General features: G+C 36.1%; 1 non-coding gene across 1 annotated transcript; it reads right to left on the bottom strand.

The window, feature by feature from the left end:
- Positions 1–6,838: 6,838 nt before the first annotated feature.
- On the bottom strand, positions 6,839–6,945 carry LOC111768502 (U6 spliceosomal RNA). Its single transcript, XR_002800902.1, has one exon. It is a non-coding gene; the product is annotated as a U6 spliceosomal RNA (small nuclear RNA).
- Positions 6,946–13,751: the final 6,806 nt, after the last annotated feature.

Raw genomic sequence — 13,751 nt, 5'->3', positions numbered from 1 at the left:
TACGATGTATTTTTTTTTTTTTAAAGATTTTATTTTTTTCCTTTTTCTCCCCAAAGCCCCCTGGTACATAGTTGTATATTCTTTGTTGTGGGTCCTTTTTTTTTAGTTGTGGCATGTGGGACGCTACCTCAGCGTGGTTTGATGAGCAGTGCCATGTCTGCGCCCAGGATTCGAACCAACGAAACACTGGGCCGCCTGCAGCAGAGCGCGCGAACGTAACCACTCGGCCACGGGGCCAGCCCCTGGGTTACGATATTTTTAACAGATACCAAGCGGGAGTTTCTGTGGTTTTTTGCTTGGTTCTGTTTTTATTTTTTCATTTTTCCTCACAATCTCTTCTTTTCCTAAGACTTAAAGGGCTGGCCTGAAGACAGATTCAGTTTGTAGATACTATACTGTGTCCAGACTGTCCAGGCCCCTCAGGACAGCAAGAATTAGTCACAAAAACTCAATGTGCTGACTCCATCCCATAGAATGTGCAGTCCCACATGTTTGCTTGCCACCATGCTCCTCCTCTGAACTGGTGGCTTGAGAAAGCAGGTGCCCAATTCTTGGAATTAGATTTAAGTCGAATTAACAAAGAAGGGCTGTCTTGTTGATGGACTACTGATTAGAGAGCAAATGGGCAGACATTTCTTAAATACACCATAATACAGAGGTCCTCAGGCCTAGCTATGCACCAGAATCACAATTTTACAATTAATGATGAGGCTCAGGCAGTTTATCCAATGTACGCAAAGTCAAATAGCAGGTAAATTATTGTCTGAGATCAGATTGAAACTGAGATCTATTCAAGCCCAAAGCCATCCTCTTTCTACAGTGCTACGCCACTTCCCTGTAACATAATTTTTTTCCTACTAAGAAGTTAATTTACTTTAGATCAAAGAAAAATATTGAAGCAACCTTAAATTTGACTTGTCAGAATTTTTCTCCATATTGTGAATTGCATCATTTGAAATGTTTCCTGAGGGACATAATATCTGAATATCATCTGGGCATGTGAATGTCATATATTATATATTTATGAATATGGATTATGAAAATAAAAAGTTGACAATGAAAACATAGAAATGATTTTGATGATTTATCCTGAAAATGATTGGCTTTTAGATTGATGGAAAGTTGCTTAGAATATAAAGTCGCATACATAATACAGTTTGGTCTTGTACTGCTGATTAAGTTAATTCCTTCTGATGGGGTGAGAGAATGTAAGCAGACAGACAGCTTTGTGACACAGAGCGCATCATAAGAGTTTAACTGAATTTTTCACCTGATTTGAGCTGCATAAATTACTAGATCACTCAGTTTTCCCTTTGAAATCCTCCCAATGGGGATTCCACAAACTCCCAATTAACCCTAACAAGAGAGCCAAGCTACTTGAATTGCTTGGGTAATGCACGTCTGGAATATGTTCACTGTTTTTGTACTTCAGTTTGGGACCCAGAGTGCTGCTCAATACCTGTTCTCCCCTTTTCCTTAGTAACAAAACCCAGGTATCATTCTAGGTAACAATTTCCACAGCTAAATAACTACATTTTCCAATCTCTCAAGCAGCTGGAGATGAACAATGAGAAATAAGTGGAAGTTGGTGGGCAGGATAGAGGAAAAGTTCCTTTAGAAGCAGACAGAGCTGCCATATATCCCCTCCTTTATTCTTACTGCTTCTCTGAAATGCGGATATGATGACTAGAGCTCCATCAGCCATTCTGGATCTGGAAGTAATCCTAAAGATGGAATACTTGAGCAAAGAATGCTAAAATGGAAAGAGAGAAAAAAATTTAGGTCCTTGATTGAGTCACTGCATAGCAGCCAAAATAGCTCTGGACTACATACTTCTAGTCTTCCTATACGCCAGAGAGAGAAATAAACTTCCATCATGTTGCAGCCACTGTGATTTCTGGTCTTTGTTACCTGGAGTCAAATGCAATTGTAAGCTGATACACCATCCATTCTGTCTAGGACCAACTGATGCTCAATGAGAAAAAGGTCATCTGAGCAGCGGCTATGATGATATGTCTGGGAAGTTGACTTCCTAATCCTTAAGCTCTTATCTTTTGTCTCTTTTGTCACAATTCCTTATTACTTGAAGGATGTTATTATTTCCCAAATGAAAGTACATTGTTTGAATAGGGAAAATTGAGTTTGGGATGATATTGGCAGTCAGCGTGGTATAATGGAAAGGGCCTGCGATTTAGAATTCTTGAGTCTTGAATTCAAATTCCAACCTAATGCTTATTGGCCGTGTGCTTCTTGTACAAGTTACTTGGTTTTCTCAGGGTAAAATGGGAATAATAAGAGCACCTCATGGGGTAGTTGTTTAACGTAATGCTATAAAGTATCAGGATACTCAATAATAGCATATATTATTTCTATTGTTTAATTCCTATAACAAATCCTATCCACATTATTATTAATCTGACTGAACTATTATTTCCACCAATCCTGAGCACTTATTGCCATTCATATTTTTTATGTGTTTGCTTTTCCCTACAGATTCTAAGTTCTTTATATCCCAAATCACTACCAGCGGCCCTTCTAAAGAGTGGCTCCTCAAGAAATATTTGAGGCTGCTACTGTAACTGTATCTGTTCTCACAAATAGCGGAAAACAAGGGGGAGATTGACTGTAGCAACAGGAATTCAGTTACTTCTTTACCGCTGAAACTTTATGTTTTCTAAGCCCTGAAATAGCAGCATTTCTAGCTTACTAAAAAGGCCATTTTGACAACTTACATCATTTGAATAGGCCTTAATTATTATAGTTATACTTTCTGCACTATTCCCATGCTAATCCAATTTATATACACCCTCTGCATTAATTTTTAGGACAACCCAGCAGATGTGGAAGCTGCTTCTATGCATACAGCAGCAGACACTGAATACTTTTCTCACTGGTGTCATAGCTTCTTTTGTGAATATTTTTAAGACGGTTTTCGGTATCATACTAGAAAATGGACAGACCTAATTTTATATTGGTTGTGGGTGTCAGATTAAGTTCTAGCTGAAGTGATAGCTACTAAACCAACGAAAAAGTTTCCCTGAACTTCTTATTCAACAGTATGTGAAATAGCCCAGGAAGCCATTTCTAGCTAGTGCCATTATGATTTTAGCATGACTTCAGCGTTTGGAAATATAATTATGTAATCAATTTTATATATCCATTAGTACCCATTAATCATCAACAATAGGTATTTTTAAAGTAATATTCAAATCAATCTGTCTTTGAAGTCAGAGATTATTCTAGAAAGGTTATTAATGATGGTACCATTAAATTCTGATTATAAAACAAGGGTTAAATATAGAAAATTATAATATGTAGGCAATGGTAGACAAACATAATCAAGTAATTGCAAAACTAAATACTAATGCTAAATGATAACGGCCTGGTGCCCCGTATCAAGCTATAGTTCCAAAGTAAACTGGTCAAGTGGCAAATTCGTGTCACACCTCACATTTAATGTGTCCTCTCAACTGACTATGATCATAATAAACAATTAGGCAAAAACATGCACAATTACGTAAATAGCAAATAAACATATATTTTATGAATAAGTGATAATGCTTCATTTCTATAAGGAATACTTATTCATACCCATATGTATAAAATTCACTTTACTTAATCAACTAATATGCATTGAAATTATTCTATGTTCAGATATTAAACCATGTCTTGAGGATTTTTTTTTTTTTACTGTTGAATTTTTTTTTTTTATTAATGTTATGATAGATTACAACCTTGTGAGATTTCAGTTGTACATTTTTGTTAGTCATGTTGTGGGTACACCACTTCCCCCTTTGTGCGCTCCCCTCACCCCCCCTTTTCCCTGGTAACCACCGATCAGATCTCCTTGTCAATATACTAACTTCCACCTATGAGTGGAGTCATATAGAGTTCATCTTTCTCTGACTGGCTTATTTCGCTTAACATAATACTCTCGAGGTCCATCCACGTTGCTGTGAATGGGCCAATTTCGTCTTTTTTTATGGCTGAGTAGTATTCCATCGTGTATATATACCATATCTTCTTTATCCAATCATCAGTTTCTGGGCATGTAGGTTGGTTCCACGTCTTGGCTATTGTAAATAATGCTGTGATGAACATAGGGGTGCAACGGACTCTTGAGATTTCTGATATCAGGTTCTTAGGATAGATACCCAGTAATGGGATGGCTGGGTCATAGGGTATTTCTATTTTTAACTTTTTGAGAAATCTCCATACTGTTTTCCATAGTGGCTGTACCAGTTTGCATTCCCACCAACAGTGTATGAGGGTTCCTTTTTCACCACAACCTCTCCAACATTTGTCGCTCTTGGTTTTGGATGTTTTTGCCAATCTAACGGGTGTAAGGTGATATCTTAGTGTAGTTTTGATTTGCATTTCCCTGATGATTAGCGATGATGAACATCTTTTCATGTGTCTATTGGCCATATTCATATCTTCTTTTGAGAAATGTCTGTTCATGTCCTCTGCCCATTTTTTGATCGGGTTGTTTGTTTTTTTTGTTGTTGAGCCATGTGATTTCTTTGTATATCATGGAGATTAACCCTTTGTCGGATAAGTGACTTGTAAATATTTTTTCCCAATTAGTGGGCTGTTTTCTTGTTTAAATCCTGTTTTCCCTTGCCTTGAAGAAGCTCTTTAGTCTGATGAAGTCCCATTTGTTTATTCTTTCTATTGTTTCCCTCAACTGAGGAGTTATAGTGTCTGAAAAGATTCTTTTGAAACTGATGTCAAAGAGTGTACTGCCTATATTCTCTTCCAGAAGACTTATTGTTTCAGGCCTAATCTTTAGGTCTTTGATCCATTTTGAGTTTATTTTGGTGTGTGGTGAAAAAGAATGGTCAATTTTAAATCTTTCACATGTGGCTGCCCAGTTTTCCCAGCACCATTTGTTAAAGAGACTTTCTTTTCTCCATTGTAGGCCCTCAGCTCCTTTGTCGAAGATTAGCTGTCCATAGATGTGTGGTTTTATCTCTGGGCTTTCAATTCTGTTCCATTGATCTGTGGACCTGTTTTTGTACCAGTACCATGCTGTTTTGATCACTGTAGCTTTGTAGTATGTTTTGAAATCGGGGATTGTGATTCCGCCGGCTTTGTTTTTCTTGCTCAGGATTGGTTTTGCCCCATATGAATTTTAGGATTCTTTGTTCAATTTCTGTGAAGAATGTTCTTGGGATTATGATTGGGATAGCATTGAATCTGTAGATTGCTTTAGGTAGTATGGACATTTTAACTATGTTTATTCTTCCAATCCATGTGCATGGAATGTCTTTCCATCTCTTTATGTCGTCGCCAATTTCTTTCAAGAAAGTCTTGTAGTTTTCATTGTATAGATCCTTCACTTCCTTGGTTAAGTTTATCCCAAGGTATTTTATTCTTTTCGTTGCGATTGTGAATGGGATTGAGTTCTTGAGTACTTTTTTCTGTTAGTTCATTGTTAGTGTATAGAAATGCTACTGATTTATGTATGTTGATTTTATACCCTGCTACTTTGCTGTAGTTGTTGATTATTTCGAATAGATTTTCTATGGATTCTTTGGGGTTTTCTATTTATAAGATCATGTCGTCTGCAAACAGCGAGAGTTTTACTTCTTCATTACCTATTTGGATTCCTTTTATTTCTTTTTCCTGCCGAATTGCTCTGGCCAACACCTCCAGTACTATGTTGAATAGGAGTGGTGAAAGTGGGCACCCTTGTCTTGTTCCTGTCCTCAGAGGGATGGCTTTCAATTTTTGTCCATTGAGTATGATGTTGGCTGTGGGTCTGTCATATATGGCCTTTATTATGTTGAGGTACTTTCCTTCTATATGCATTTTATTGAGGTTTTTTATCATAAATGGGTGTTGGATCTTGTCGAATGCTTTCTCAGCATCTATTGAGATGATCATGTTGTTTTTGTTTTTCATTTTGTTGATGTAGTGTATCACGTTGATTGACTTGCGGATGTTGAACCATCCCTGTGTCCCTGGTATAAATCCCACTTGATCATGGTGTATAATCTTTTTGATGTATTGCTGTATTCGGTTTGCCAAAATTTTGTTGACGATTTTTGCAACTATGTTCATCAGTGATATTGGCCTGTAGTTCTCCTTCTTTGTGTTGTCCTTGTCAGGTTTGGGGATCAGAGTGATGTTGGCTTCATAGAATGTGTTAGGGAGTACTCCATCTTTCTCAATTTTCTGGAACAGTTTGAGAAGAATAGGTATTAAGTCTTCTTTGAATGTTTGGTAGAATTCTCCAGAGAAGCCGTCTGGTCCTGGACTCTTATTTTTGGGGAGGTTTTTGATTACCGTTTCTATTTCCTTACTTGTGGTTGGCCTAATCAGATTCTCCATTTCTTCCTGATTCAGTTTGGGGAGATTGTAGGAGTCTAGGAATTTGTCCATTTCTTCCAGGTTGTTCAATTTGTTGGCATATAGTTTTTCATAGTATTCTGTTATGATCCCTTGTATTTCATTGGTATCTGTTGTGATTTCTCCTCTCTCATTCCTAATTTTATTTATTTCCTATTTCTCTCTTCTTTTCTTGGTGACTCTGGCTAAAGGTTTGTCAATTTTGTTAATTTTTTCGAAGAACCAACTCTTTGTTTCATTGATCCTTTCTATTGTCTTTTTTGTTTCAATATCGTTTATTTCTGCTCTTACTTTTATTATTTCCCTCCTTCTACTGACTCTGGGCTTTGTTTGTTCTTCTTTTTCTAGTTCTGTTAGGTGTCGTTTGAGGTTGCTTATGTGAGCTTTTTCTTGTTTAGTGAGGTGAGCCTGTATTGCGATGAATTTCCCTCTTAGGACTGCTTTTGCTGCATCCCAAATGATTTGGTATGTCGTGTTCTCATTTAAAAATATGGAACGCTTCACGAATTTGCGTGTCATCCTTGCGCAGGGGCCATGCTAATCTTCTCTGTGTCGTGCCAATTTTAGTATATGTGCTGCCAAAGCGAGCACTTGAGGATTTTAACATTACTAATTCCCTACCTCCAGAATGCTGACAATCTACTGAGGGATCATTATAACGCAATATAGTAAATTCAATTACATACACACACAGTATTGTGTGCAAACTGATAAAGGATACTCACCCATCTGCAAACTTTAGGGAAGGCTTCCTACAGAATCAAAGAATCTAAATGTAAAGAACCAAATTCAGACCGACCTTCTCAACATCTCACTGATTCGACTTCTGCCTTCTGTTGGCTCTTCAATTTGATATAATACTGTCCACCGAGGACATAAACAAGTCTGTAAGGAAAGACGAGCAATGTGAGAACGGGCATTCCTGCCATCCCTTGCCAGTCCCATCCCCAGTCACCATCAACTGAAAGCTAAGGAAAGCACTAACAAAAAACAAAACTCTTTCAAGAAGAAACATCTGAATTCGGGGTATAAACCAAACAAGATGTCATATGTATGCTACAAAATTGAAGAATTTGTTCTAGGTGAAATGCATATGGGACTAAATAATATTAAGACTCTGAGAAAAGCAGTTTACTTACCTGGAGGTTGTTGCTGCATGAGATGACGAAGTAAGGGTACTGGCAAACGCATCAATAACTCTCAACATGTTCTGAGAGCAAGCCAAAGACGAGGGAGGCTATGGAAGAAAGGTATCCACTACACTCGGAATTTCGTTTGGGGTTTTTTTGGCAATCAAGAAAAGATTTGTGCATTGGCAAATCCATGGACAACTGTGGTCCATTCCAAGTGGATTTACTGAAAAAAATACATTTTTCATGAACCGATAAATTCTGTGCACTACAAACTATGTTTTTTCACATTTTGTTAAGACTATTTATTTAGAGCAGTTTTAGGTTCACAGCAACGTTGAAAGAAAGGTTCAGAGACTCCCTGCCCCTATACATGCATAGTCTCCCCCATTATCAGCATCCCCCACCAGAATTGTACATTTGTTACAATTTGTATTGACACATCATAATAATCCAAAGTCCATAATTCACATCAAGGCTCATTTTTGGTATTGTACATTCCATAGGTTTGGACAAATGTGTAACATTTTGTTAACATTTTGTTGGACATGTATCCATCATTATGGTAATACCAGAGTGTTTTCACTATCCTAAAAATCCTCTGTGCTTTGCCTATTCATGCCTCACCCCACCCACACCCCAAACTCCTGACAACTACTGACATTCTTACTGTCTCCATAGTTTTGCCTTTTCTAGAATGTTAGATAGTTGGAATCATACAGTATGTAGCCTTTTCAAATTGGCTTCTTTCATTTAGTTATATACATTTAGTTCCTTCATGTCTTTTCATGGCTTAATAAGCCATCTTTTTTAGCACTGAATTATATTCCATTGTCTAGATACACCAGTTTATTTGTCCATTTATCTACTGAAGGACATGTTTGGTGCTTCCAAGTTTTGGCATTTATAAATAAAACTGATATAAATATCCATGTCGCATTTTTACGTATAAATAAGCTTTCAATTCCTTTGGGTAAATATGAAGGAGCACAATTGCTGGATCATATTGTAAGAGTATTTTTCATTTTATAAGAAACAGCCCAAGTGTCTTCTAAAGTGCCTATAGCATTTTGCATTCCCACCAAATGACTGAGAGTTCCTATGGCTCCACATCTTCGCCAGCATTTGGTGTTGTCAGTGTTCTAAATTTTGTCTGTTCTCATAGACGTATAGTGGTATCTCACTGTTGTTTTAATCTGCATTTCCTTAATGACATATGATGCGGATTATCCTTTTATATGCTCTTTGCCATCTGTATATCTTCTTTGAGGAGGTTTCTATTAAGGACTTTGGCCCATTTTTTAATCAAGTTGTTTGTTTTCTGACCCTTGAGTTTTGTAACTTCTTTGTGTATTTTTGGATTGTAGCCCTTTATTAGGTGTGTTTTTTGCAAATATATTTTCCAAGTCTGTGTCTTGTCTTCTCATTCATTTGACACTTTCTTTTACAGAGCAGAAGTTTTTAATTTTAATGAAGTCCAGATGATCAATTTTTTTTTCGTGAATTGTATCTTCTAGGAGTTTTATACTTTCAGATTAGACATTTATTACTGTGATTCATTTTGAGTTAATTTTGTGACAGATGTAAGATCTGTGTCTAGATTCATTTTTTTGCATATGGGGGGGATGTCCAGTTGTCCCAGCACCATTTGTTGAAAAGACTATCCTTGCTCCTTTGTATTGCCTTTACTCCTTTGTCAAAGATCAGTTGACTATATTTATGGAAGTGTATTTCTGGAGTATTATGTTCCACTGATCTATTTGTCTTTCTTCTGCCAGTACCACACCGTGTTGATCAGTATTGCTTTACACTAAGTATTGAAGTTAGGTAGTGTCAGTCTTGCACCTCTGTTCTTCTTCAATATTCTGTTGGCTGTTCTGAGTCTTTGCCTCTCCATGCAAACTTTCGAATGATTTTTGTCAATGTTCATAAAACAACTTGCTGGGTTTTTAATTGAGATTGCATTGAATTTGTAGATCAAGTTAGGAAGAACTGACCTCTTAACAATATTGAGTCTTCCTATCCATGGATATAGAATACCTCTCCATTTATTTAGTTCTTGTTTGATTTAATTTAGCAGAGCTTTGTAGTTTTCTCCATATAGGTCTTGTACATATTTTATTAAATTTTTATCTAAGTATTTTATTTTGGAGGAACTAATGTGAATGGTATTGTGATTTTAATTTGAAATTCCATTTGTTGATTGCTGGTACACAGGAAAGTGATTGACTTTTGCATGTTAACCTTGTATCCTGCAACAGTGCTATAATTGCTTATCTGTTACAGGAGTTACAGGAGTTATTTTGCTGATTCTTTTGGATTTTCTATGTAGATGATCATGTCATCTATGAATAAAGACAGTTTTATATCTTCTTTCTCAATTCATATACATTTTATTTCCTTTCCTTGTCTTAGGGCATTAGCTAGTACCTCCAGTATGATGTTTAAGAGGAGTGCTGAGAGAGGACATCCTTGCCTTGTACCTGACCTTAGGGGAAAGCTTCAGGTTTCTCATCATTAAGCCTGGTGGTTTTTTGTAGTTATTTTTTATCAAGTTAAAGAAATTCCCCTTTATTCCTAGTTTACTGACAATTTTTATCTTGAATGGGTATGGCTTTTATCAATGAATTTTCTGCACCTTTTGATATGATCATGAAATTTTTCTTTCTTAGCCTATTGATGTGATGGATTACATTACTTGATTTTTGAATGTTGAATCAGCATCACATATCTGGGATAAATCCCACTTGATCATGGTATATAAATGTTTTTATCCATTGTTGGATTTGATTTGCTAACATTTTGTTGAGGACTTTTCCATCTATCTTCATGGGAGACATTGGTCTATAGTATTTTCTTGTAATGCCTTTGGTTTTGGTAATAAGTTAATGCTGGTTTCATAAAATGACTCAGGAAGTATTGCCACTTCTTCTATCCTCTGAAAGAGATTGTAGATAATGAATGTTAATTTCTTCCTTAAACGTTTGATAGAATTCACCAGTGAACCCATCTGGGACTAATACTTTCCATTTCGGAAGTTTATTAGTTATTGATTCAATTTCTTTAATAGATATAGGCTTATTCAGATTCTATTTCTTCTTGTGTGAGTTTTGGCTAATTGTATTTTTCAAAGAATTGGTCCACTCCATCTAGGTTATAAAACTGTGGGTATAAGGTTTTTCATAGTATTCCTCTGTTACCCTTTAAGGCCTTTTGTCCTCCTCTCATGGATCTAAGAAGAGATGCCAATCTTTCAGTCTGTTCAGCTCTTTATTTGTTGTTAGGATGGAGCAGTGACTTCTAAGGTCCCTACATGTGGACCTGGAAACCAGAAGTCCTATTGATCAATTTTTTGAAGTTTTAAATAAACTTTTTAATATTTTCATTAGAATTTTATAACATTTTTAATGTTTTCAAGAACTTATCCTTCTTTTAGATTTTTGGTTTGGGAAACTCATATTTATTATTCTTGGAGATATCTGCTTCTCAAAAAATATTTTGACTTCATTTAGCTTTTTAAAACTTCTACCATTTATATCTGTTATGAAAACTTGCATTCAGACAAAATAATTTTTATCAGGAATAAAAGTTTTAAAATTCATTAAATACCAGCAAACAAATATAATAGGCATAATTAAATAGAAATGAATGGTAATTTTAAGGTCTAAAAAGTAGGTAAAAATATTAAAACATAAAAAATGTGTGACCGTATCTTAGTGCATAAGGTTAACAAAGTTCCCTCAGATGATAAAAATTAAACAAAACACTAATGACACAAAATAATTGCAAATAATATTTTTCTATACACTGATTCTTTTGAGTTATAGTCTCTTTTAACCACTTTGATCCAAACAAATTGCTTTAAAAGAAATGATGCATTTCCAAGACAGCTACAGCAATAAGAAGTCTGTGGAATTGTGGCTTTTCCCATATGTGAGATTTCCCTAAAATAGAAGGCCACTGCTTGACATCAGAAGCTAACCCTGACAGGTCTCAGGTAGAGATTAACAAAGGAAAAGCTATAAGATATGATGGTTTATGGGCCTGTCTTTTTTTTAATCAATATTTGTATTCCCCAGTCTTCTAGAAAGCAAGAATTATGTCTACTTTTGTCATTATTGTATACATTGGAGTCTAACACACTATTTAACATGTGGTAGGGGCTTAATATATATTTTCAAATGAATGAACTTTATACATTGATGACAGCTGCCTTCTTCTTTATATATGAGTACTGAAAATCCCATTCAGTTCATATCTGCTTTCTGCAGAACGCTGTTGCTTTCAGGTTTGAGAAAAGGGAGACAGAGAGAGGCGGTGAAGGAAAATGACTTCAGGAGGGGTGTGTCCCTCCTGTTGATGAAAAGGTTTAATCAGGAGCTCTACATCACATTGTCTTAAGGGACCCCCAGTTCTTTTTCTTTGTGTGAAAGAGGACATCCCAAAGCAGCCAGCATGTGTATGAACGCACATGTCCTGTAGCTAATTCTATATTGTTTGCGGACTTACAACCGAGAGGGAGGTGCAAGCCATCAAAATAATTTGAAGACTTCACCCCAAGCGTGGGGCTTATTTTTTTTATCAGCGTCCATGGTCTATGTGGGGAACACTGCATAATGATGGAAATAGACACACTTTTCCAAGGATAGATATTACAAAGAACCCCACACTTGAAATATTACTTTGAGTTGAATATGTTCATCTTAGCCCAAAAGAGAAACAGAGGAAAAACTGTTTCGAGTATTTTTCCCCTAAAATTCACCCAAATCAGATAACCAATTGGGGAAATCATGTATGAAAAAATTCCTTGTGCCAATTTTCTATTTCACTCATTATAGTCAGAAATTAATTTGATTGTTTTGAAAATTATTATGCAAATACACAACTTATTCAATGATTGAATCTAAGCTCAGGATAAGAAAATGCATTTTTCTTTTATGGAAGGTGTCTGTAGATATAATCATTCATTGATACAAAGGAGGCATTAGGGCTTAACAGCTTGAAGTCTTCATATTAAAGGATTTGAACAAGCGTATGTTTATGATCAGATTATTATGAAAGAGATAGACTGCTTCTGAGGGATAAATTTGAGTCTATGATCCCAGCATAATTGACATCAGCACTCCGAAGTCCACAGGCACTCCAAATTCGATGCATCCAGTGCTAAACTCGTTTTTACTTTCTCTCTCTCCCCACTTACTCTATTGTTACTAGTATGGTCTATATCTCAAGGAATGTCAACACCAATCACCCAGTCTCCCAAGCCAGGAAAATGAGAGATACTCTATCATTCCTCTCTCTCAACCTCCACACTAAATCTGTCAAAGTGACCAGTTCTTCCTCTCTCTTCTGTCTCTCACGTGTACCCCTTTCTCTCCAGTCTTCAGACAACATCTATGTTTCAATATTCGTCATCGTTCTCTGAATTTCTCTAACAGTGTCCACACCTGTGTCCCTAATTTCAGTCCTGGTCATTTCTGACTGATTCTTTCACAGTACCTGAAGATATCTTTTTAAAATGCAAATTACAAACCACTTTCCTGCTTAAAACCATTCACTAACCTCCATGGCTTCCAGAATAAAACCAAGCTCTGTCCCATAACACCCTGGTTTCCGTATGTGCCTTTTCTTAGATTGCTAGTTTTATCATCTCTCTCAAGCTCCCAAATTCAGCTCTTCAGCCTTTGAACTGAAACACAGTTGTTTCTCTTCCTAGATTAGCCTCCTCATCTCTGAAAATTTGGTCGACTCACCTTTCCTGAAGGACTCAGCTGAATCATTCCCTCTGGATCACTTGCTGTAACTTACTTCCTCCAAAAATCCCAACTTAACTGTATTGGTAGCAAAGCTCTAACCATAGTTTTTCTTAGTTATATACCTACCCCTAAACTCCTTGAAGACAGGTAGAGTATACGTACCTCTTTGTATCTGAATAACCTAGCATGATGCCTCGTACATTCATTTGTTGAGTGAATGAAATTGAATAGCTTTCTACCCTGAAGAAAACTAAGATACATCTCGCAGGCTAGACACAAATATTCTGATGATTCAAAATGTAATATAGGTAAAAGAACTATCCATAGCTACTTAATTCTCTTTTAAACTTCATCTCATAGGACCATAAAAAACCTTTAACGTATTTGATATATTTAATGAAAATGAATTATTCTTGATGCAGAATAAATATATATTTCCCAAGTACCTTTTGAGAAATAAAAGTTTCTATAAATAAAGTCATTGTCTATTGTTTTACAAATGTCAACTCTC

This window comes from Equus caballus, chromosome 16 (genome assembly GCF_041296265.1).
Source record: "Equus caballus isolate H_3958 breed thoroughbred chromosome 16, TB-T2T, whole genome shotgun sequence".
NCBI classification, from domain to species: domain Eukaryota; kingdom Metazoa; phylum Chordata; class Mammalia; order Perissodactyla; family Equidae; genus Equus; species Equus caballus.
The sequence above is the reverse complement of the archived record's forward strand: the minus strand, read 5'-3'. Positions and strand labels throughout refer to the sequence as shown.